The sequence below is a fragment of the Pseudophryne corroboree genome, chromosome 8, assembly GCF_028390025.1.
Source record: "Pseudophryne corroboree isolate aPseCor3 chromosome 8, aPseCor3.hap2, whole genome shotgun sequence".
NCBI classification, from domain to species: Eukaryota; Metazoa; Chordata; class Amphibia; order Anura; family Myobatrachidae; genus Pseudophryne; species Pseudophryne corroboree.
The window spans coordinates 268,362,138-268,371,493 of NC_086451.1; the positions used below are offsets into that span (position 1 = coordinate 268,362,138).

At 44.9% G+C, this 9,356-nt stretch overlaps 1 pseudogene; it reads left to right on the forward strand.

Moving 5' to 3' along the window:
• The first annotated feature begins 3,483 nt into the window (after positions 1 to 3,483).
• LOC134950072 (5S ribosomal RNA) lies at positions 3,484 to 3,601 on the forward strand (annotated as a pseudogene).
• Positions 3,602 to 9,356: the final 5,755 nt, after the last annotated feature.

Here is a 9,356-nt window from a genome sequence, read left to right on the forward strand (position 1 = left end):
TTGTTAGCAAATGGGCAAAACCATGGGCCTACTTCAGACCTGATCGGTGCTGTGCGTTTTCGCACAGCAGCCGATCAGTTATGAACTGCGCATGTGCCGGCGCCGCAGTGCACCGAGGCATGCCAGACAGCTGACGGCTGTCTCAGCCCTGCGATCGCCTCTGCCTGACTGACAGGCAGAGGCGTTCCCTGGATGGGAGGGGGCGGGCCAACGGCGTTTAGCTGCCATTTAGGGAGCGCGGTCCGGGCAACGCAGGCATGCCTGGACCGTGCGGAGGGGCAGGCCGTGGCAGCTGCATAATGTCACACGCAGCCACAGCGACCAGCACAGCGATGAGTACCTCCCTGCCAGCACGCAGGAGCTGCACTGTCGGTAGCTACTCTTCAATTACAAAAGCATCGCCGCTGTGTGATGCTTTTGTACTTGTGTGACGGGGTAAGGCCTGACATGTGGGGCAGACTAGCCCTGTGCTGGGCGTCCCCCCCAGGGCCGGTTCTTGCCCTTGTGGCGCCACGGGCAAAGTATAGGGACGTGGCTTCGAATGGGGGCGTGGTCAGTTACGCCCCCATTTGTGCCCCCTGTAGCGCCGCTGAAAGAAAAAATAAAATAAAAAAATATATACTTACTATCCCCGTTCCTGATCCAGACTGCTGCAGACCTCCTCCGCCAACGCCGCGCCACTCATCTCCTCTCCTCCATCTATGGGAGAGACGTAATGACATCTCTCCCATAGAACAGCATAGACGCTAGAGGTCAATTATGACCCCTTGTGTCTGTGCCACTATGCTATGCGGTGCGCGATGATGTCATCACGCACTGCACAGCAAAGGTCCTCTTCATGAAGGGAAACTAGACCGTAGCATCTAGTTTCCCTTCATGGAGAGGTCCTTTGCTGTGCGGTGCGCGATGACGTCATCGCGCACCGCACAACAAGGTCCTCTCCATGAAGGGAAACTAGACGCTATGCATCTGGTTCCCTTCAAAGCGGGGGGCACAGCGGGGGGCACAGTGGGGCACAGCAGGGGGCACAGTGGCGGATCTTGCCATGGTGCGGCGCCCTCCGGATGGCGCCGGCGCCCTACGGAAGGCGGCGCCCCGGGCAAAAGTCCTGCTTGCCCGTGGCAAGATCCGCTACTGGTCCCCCCACATGTCAGTGTGCCTGATCGTAGATGTGCTAAATTTAGCACATCTACGATCAGGTTTGAATTAGGCCCTATGTGCACTGCAGGGGGGGCAGATATAACGTGCAAAGATAGTTAGATTTGGGTGGGTTATATTGTTTCTGTGCAGGGTGAATACTGGCTGCTCTATAGTTACACTGCAATTTAGATTTCAGCTTGAACACACCCCACCCAAATCTAACTCTCTCTGCACATGTTATATCTGCCCCCCCCTGCAGTGCACATGGAGGGTAATTCAGATTTGATCGCAGATGTGCTAAATTTAGCACATCTACGATCACTTTCACAGACATGCCCCACATGTCTGGCTCTGCCTTCCTCCCCCGCACACATTCATAAACATCACACGGCGGCAATGCTTTGTACCTGAAGAGTAGCTCCCTACCAGTGCAGCTCCTGCGCGCTGGCAGGGAGCTACCAGTCACTCTCTGGGTCGCAGCGGCTGCGTGTGACGTTACACAGCCACCGCGGCACACCCCCTTGCACGGTCCTGGCACGCTTGCGTTGTCCAGACCACACCCCAAAAATGGAGGCCCAATACCGCCGGCCCGCCCAGCGAAAACCTCTGCCATTCAATCAGGCAGAGGCGATCGCTGGGCTGAGATGCTGATCGCATTTCTGGCATGCGCCGGCACACTGCAATGTCTGCGAAGGAAGTGCTACAGGAAGTGAACAAGCCTACAAGGGTGAAATGCGTCTTCCGTTCCATAAGTCCCTCTCCTTCAGCCGTACCATCTCCAGTCCGGTCACCGCTCATCTGGTCTTCCAGCGCACACCGCCCTAACCAGCAAGGAATTCACGGACCTCCCGCCAGTCCTCTCGGTAGTCGCACCAGTGTCAGCTCAGTCATTTTGACCCCCGTTGCTCACCACTTCAGCCCTAAAGGACTCACGGACCGCTGCCTATTTTATTACCACCAGCCTTGTCTAAATCCACTGGAGGAGCATGGGGTAATAATATCTGACAGCCTCACAAGCTTTCCTTATTAGTTATTTTATATATTGATTATTTCTTCTTGGCTCGCGATGTTATTATTGTGCTCATTTATTTTTGCATACCCATTGTCTTGATTCCTCAGCCATCATATATTTATTTATGGCTGTAACTTTTATTACAATTGGGCAGCAGTGTGGTCTGTGCATATATCAGCTATTATCACTGTTATGTTTTGAACACTGGGGGTCATTCCGAGTTGATCGCCAGCTGCTGTTGTTCACAGCGCAGCGATCAGGCTAAAAATCAGCATTTCTGCGCATGCATATGCACCGCAATGCGCACGCGTGACGTATGGGTACAAAATCCTTTGTGGTTTTACACAGGTTCTAGCAAAGCTTTCAGACGCATGGCACAACGCAAGAAGATTGACAGGAAGGGGGCATTTCTGGGTGTCAACTGACCATTTTCAGGGAGTGTTTGGAAAAACGCAGGTGTGCCGGGGAAAACGCAGGCATGGCTGGGCGAATGCTGGGTGGGTGTGTCACGTCAAAAGCCAACCCTCCAACATTAGAATCAGGGCTGGTTTTGTTTTGCACAAAATGTTTTTGCAGGCGCTCTGCTGCACAGGCGTTCACAGTTCTGCAAAGGGAAAATACACTCCCCGGTGGGCAGCGACAATGTGTTTGCACGGCTGCTAAAAACTGCTAGCGAGCAATCAACTCAGAATGACCCCCACTATTGTAACATTTGCTGTTACATGTAGCCTATATTTTTCTACAAGCTGAACTAATTGCTGGGTGTACAGCTGAGCAAGACACATAGGACTTTCATTATCTTTGCTATTTTGTGTGATTTTGTTATTGCTATATTCATACTATATTTATACGATCAGTACTGTGATATATTCTTGCGGTGTGCAGCTGAGCAAAACATATAGGACATTTATCATCCTTGCTGTGTATATTGTGTTATCATCACTTTTATACCAAATCTATACCAATAGTTCTGTGATATATCCAGGTGTTCTAATCATATGCCTAATGGCATTTACTATCAATAGGATTACTTTTATATCTATGCTAGCTATTGCTCTGGGTATATAGCAGATTTTGGACAATTACAGTCAAACGTTTTTGAATCTGTTTGTATAAAAAAAAGTACACTTGTTTTCCACTAATTTTCTCTAGTATTATTCCGGAGTCTCTCCAGTGATTCAGAGGTAACGGGTGATTCACCCTAATACCTTTGCCTAACGCTGGCAGCAGATCCATCCATTCTATTTTTCACTACTTATTACTTTTTGCTTCTGATTCATTTCTTATGTGAACTCTCATCAGTGATCCCAGATCAACCAGGGTATTTGTACCTCTACTATCAACCCACACTGTAAACACCTGATTTTGTCAGATCTTGGAAACGAAGCAGTGTGGGCTTGGTCAGTACTAGGGTGGGTGACCCCCTAGGAAGACCGAGTGTAGTAGAGGCTGAAGTGATTTATAAGCTTTGAGCCTAACGCGGACAGCAGATTCACCTCTTTTTTCTAATGATCTTTATTTCTATTTCTACCTTCTATTGTACTATTCATTTATCAGAATTATTTTTCTCTTAATTTCTGTACCGCAATTTTTTTTATTGGTACTATCTATTCTTGCACACAGTAGCAAATATATCCTATTTAGGCTCATATGACACCTGTTCTTGATTTCGGTGACCGGTACTGACTACGAATATAACATATTTGGTCCCCCTATTCAGGGTTTATAAGCATTTGCTAGTAAACGAGAGACCTCCAGAGTGACAGACTTTTAACCACTGTGTTTAATTTCTGTAACCACTGTGTGTAATTTCTGTGTTTAATTTCTGTTATTATGTCCATGTTGGATACACCAACTGTTTTATTTTAGCAATGTATCATTAAATCTTTATATTTTAATATTTCTACACTATAGTCTTCTTTTGACTGATTCTAAGAGTACACCCACAAAAGAGTCTTCTGTCTTTCTCCTTTTGTATAACTGTTTAGTACAACACTGACTCTAGGTGCACCACCAATATATGAATTTAGAGGAATTTATCCTTAGTATTTATCTACATGTTGCTTTCTTTATGCTGGTAAGCAAAAGATCATTGGTCTAGTGCGGTATCCCCCACTATTCTCGCATGCGCAGTTCAGACCTGATCGCCTGCTGTGGGAATTAACTCCATGGGTTTGCCCATTTGCTAACAACTTTGCTGCTGCAATCAGGTCTGAATTAGGCACCAAGTGGTGACCTAAAATCTCCGACTGACAGCGATTCATAAGTGCTGCTGAAACTACATTTTAGATTGAGAAATCAACAAGACCCTTGTTTGTAATCCATATAATAATAGCCTGTGGGAAACCTGTGGGAGATTGTTACCAAATGAAAAGATATCGTAAAATACAGTATACTGATTTAACATTCATTTGTTTACATGACTGACTTTATCCTAACCTGGCAAAATCAGTTATACACATACCTGCACTTTGTAGAAATAGAGGCTACTTGTCCCTGCACTATCTAGGACACATGTGAGTTTATGGAATTTATGAATAGAAGTAACGTTATGGCTAATTAGTCTACTGTATGTGTTTTTCTTGCATTTTATTGATTGTTATAACTAATACATTTTGTCTTATGAGGCACTGTTAAGGCCCGTACACACTGGCCGATATATCGGGCATTCTCTTGAATGGCCGATATATCGCGGGTCCGTCGGACAGTGTGTACAGCCGATACGTCTGTGAACTCCGTCGTTCACAGACGTATCGCATCGGCCCAGCAGCACAGCCGATGGCCAATATATCTACCGATATACTGGTGCGTCGCTGTGTGTGTACGGGCGGTCGGCCAACCGCCCATACACATGCTGCGGCAGGCGGTGATTGACAGCTGAACTGGGTGGGCGTGTGTATAAGCCCGCCCAGTTCATGACGTCAGTCCCCGACGGATCGGGCAGTGTGTATGCTCAACAATTGATCGGCAGATATATCTTCCAGTGTGTACCCACCTTTAGAGTAATATATTATTTATATTTTCAAGTCAACACAGCACAGTCTGTTACTCCTTTTTGTTTAGCTTTAAGAAAGTTTTCCCTGTTTTTTCAACCAGTTGCTTTAGTTACATGTTTTATCCATACCTCCCAACTGTCCCGATTCCAGCGGGACAGTCTAGCTATTCGGGCATTGTCCCACTGGGGGGGTGGAAGTGAAAACAGGGGTCGTAATGTGATGCCCCACCCTCTTCTCCTAAGGCTCAGCCCCTTCTTCTGAGGCTCCGTCCCCTTTCCAGAGGCGGAAGGTTCCGCCCTGAGCAATATGAAAGTTGGGAGGCATGTTTTATCTATAACGTGGACACTGCACCAGGGATATTTATTATTTGTTTATTGTATCTTGTACTTTCACCCTTGGCAGTACTGCTTTTTCGCAATGTTTCTATGCCCTTACTAACAGGGATTATTGGCAGCATATTTTTGCTAGATTAGCAAAATAGAGGTCATCTTCCTAGGAAAGACCTTGTTTATAGCACGGGGGCTCCATCCAACACATCTGTGGGTATTGGGTAATATATGTAAAAATATTAAGAAACATTATATTAGTATGCAGCATTACTAACCATGTCAGCTACAGTTGGGTATGCAGACTCTTGGAATTCACAATGCCACATATTAAAATACTAAAACTAAGGCATAGAGGAACCACATATAAGCTTGTTATTTGAAATAATGTTCAGGGCTACTGTGTGGCATTCCATATGCTGCTGACCCAATAGGCGGGTTGGGTATTTGTGACCGCCGGTCACAACACTGATGGCAGGATCTTGGCTGCGAGACGCCCGGTGGGAAGGGGGGAGGGGGGGGCGATCGCAACAAAGCCCCTTGTGGGCTTGCTACGCTCGCGATGCAGTGGGGTTGGTGGCTCGCTATGCTCGCCACAGGTTCTATTCCCACTCTATGAGTGCCGTGGACACCCACAAGTGGTAACAGTCCCTGTTGGTCGCCATGCCGACTGGTGGGATTTTGAGCAGGTGGGATGTAGTGGTCGGTATTGTGACCATGGGTCGTCTGACCGTCGGTCACATAACTACATCCTGAATAGGCTGTATGGTGCACATTTTCAAAGCATTATTAGTTATATTTACAGTTGACAGCGAATGTTAATTAACTCTGCCTTTCTCCTTGTCAGCTACAGGTAATCACAGTTTCAACACTGCTGCAGAGTATTGCATTTAAAGTACTTATTTTATTATATATATATATATATATATATGTATATATAAATATGGATTTTTAAACTAAAGATGTTACGTCCAGGTGGACTAAACGATACTTTAGGATTGATAGGATGGTCTGCATCTTTTCCTAGTAGGACTTGTTTGATAGCTGACCTGTGTAGGGCCATTCTTTCTCGTAGAGATCTGCTCGATTTGCCTAGGTAGTACAGCTTACAGGGGCACGTTATTATATACACTATATGTGTCATTATTATATACACTATAGGTGCGGACCAGCCAGTGGCCAAGCACTTTGCCGAAAAGGGTCACTCTATGGGTGACCTTAAACAATTGATCATAGATCATGTACCAAAAAGTCACAGAGGAGGCGACCGTGAAGGCAAGTTATTGCGTAAGGAAGCAAAATGGATTTTTGAACCCCAGGGGCTTGAACGAAATTATGCCATGGAACGTGTTCCTATAGGAACGAACATAAAAGTGAACATCTTTAAATACCGCCACATACGGACTGGCTTGGCCCGTCACTTTGATATAAACCTTTGTATTATGACTTTACTTTAAATCAAAGAGCATGTTTTAGAACAGGTTTGGGCCCTATAATAAGGTGGCCTGTGCGGTGTTTCAGCCGGGCAATCATCTGTTATGGTGTGCTGTGACCACTACTAAATATGGCATATATATATGCTCCATCAAGTTTTTAATGTTTGAATAGTCCTGCACATAATTTTAATATCACAGTATAATGCACCCTAGCACTTTCAAAATAATTATGCACTTTAGATGTTGAAGTCACGGAATTTTGAACAATGATTTTCTATTTTACTACTATACGTCCTCACTGGATCACTATGGATTATTATAGATGTCTATAACAGTATACTTTTACACTTTTTATATCTGACACTTTTATGTCTGCCTTGCTTATGTAATTGCGGGCACTTGATTGGTTTTTGCATATATATATATATATATATTTATAAAATGAGTGTACGCCCTCTGAGGGATGACAGCCACCGATTATTGTTGATCTATACAGTATTATCTATTTTTATTGTGCGGAATATACAGTAGTAAGTACAGTGATGGAAGTACGCTGTGGGGTTCCTATGTAGGGCCAGTAGCATCCATCCTTTTTCTTTTTGTACCTTGAGCAATGCATCCTTCGTTTGCTCACCGTTTTTACATGACTTGCATATTATAACTGTAAACATATGTATTTAAACACTGTAATAATTTAAACACTTATTTTTCTATTCCAGCACGTACCGGGAGCCGAGCCGGGTGTCCTGGTAACTATGGCAACCCGATGCGACGCACCCGATGACGCGCGTGGTAGGCGCCGGATCCCGAACCAAGCACTCTGGACCTTGGGCGGTGCGGGCCACTTTGGCGGGCTTCTTTTGGTATTTAGATAAGTGTGTGGTTTTTGCTTTGTAATGTTCACCTTGACAAAGGGGCGGGACAGCCCGAAACGTTGGAGCTTTTATGATGGCATATTGAATACACTGTTCATGTTTAAGACTTTGAGTGCCGCAGTTTTTTGTCTATTTCTACAGTACTGTTCACTGAGGGCACCGGAGCTTGTGTAAACCACCGATGGGAGTGCCGGTCTGATACTGCTCTGCTATATATATATGTATATATGTAACCAAATTTTCAACATTGCTGTACAGTTGGTGTCAGACATTTGCTATTGTACCTTCTAATATATTGGCCCGGATGTAATGCTGTTCGAGTCCTGTGGCCATACGGGATGCCGGCCGAACTCGGACGGCCTTGTAAGTAATTGCCCCTTTAGAAAAACAACCGAGTTCGGCAAGCATCCCGCGCGGCCGCCAAACTAGGGTAGCATTACAACCTACCCATGATTGTAGATAAATTGGCAATCTCTAGTTTGTGTGAGGCATGCATTAATTTTAAATTCCAGATACATAGTATGCCTTGTTGTTTGATTATGCCTTTTATTGATATCTTTTGTAATGGGTGAGTATTAGGGGTAGTTTCCAATTAATGAGCACTTGTGCCTTACAGCTTTATTTAAGTTCATTCCATAGGTTACAGGCTGACTAGGCTGTGTGGGGCTCATTATGTACATATTTTCAAAGTGTAATTAGATTTTAAGCATCATTTCTGTTACACTGATGTTAAACCAAAAGAAAACAGAAGAGCATTCTATCAGCCATCTTTGCTTCAGAAGGGCAGCTTCGTTCCAACAATTGTGAGGTAGCTGACTCTCCCATACAAACACCAACTGTACTCTCTGCACACTGAAGTCACTCGCTTGGACACTGCAAGACTTACCACTTTGCTTGCAACTATTTGTGCTGGATTTTTGTTTTTCAAAAACATCTGACTGCATAACTGGAGCTAATGGACCAATGTCAATTTGCCTTTAAACCCCTGAAAGTACTGTCTGAGTTACCCTTGATGTTTAGCCTACCCTCACATCCTCTCCATTCTAACATTGGGGGTAATTCTGACCTGATCGTAGCAGCAAATTTGGTAGCAGCTGGGCAATACCATGTGCACTGCCGGGGAAGGGGGGGGGGGGAGGGGGGGGGTTTGGGCAGATATAACATGTGCAAAGAGAGTTAGATTTGGGTGGGTTACATTGTTTCTGTGCAGGGTAAATACTGGCTGCTTTACTTTTACACTTCAATTTAGATTTCAGTTTCAACACACCCCAACCAAATCTAACTCTCTCTGCACATGTTATATTTGTCCCCCCTGCAGTGCACATAGTTATGCCCAGCTGCTAACAAATTTGCTGCTACGATCAGGTCTGAATTACCCCCATTGTCTACTTTAGTATTTACTTTCGTCACGCATAAAAACTCTATAATTATTCAAACTAATTAAAACTATTGTCATTGTGAATACATTCTTACCAAAACTTTACTTTTCCATGCATTTCTTCAAATGTACTGCAGGTGCAGCTTTATTAAGCCTGGTGAAGTGGAAGATGATAACACACTAGCCAGTCAGC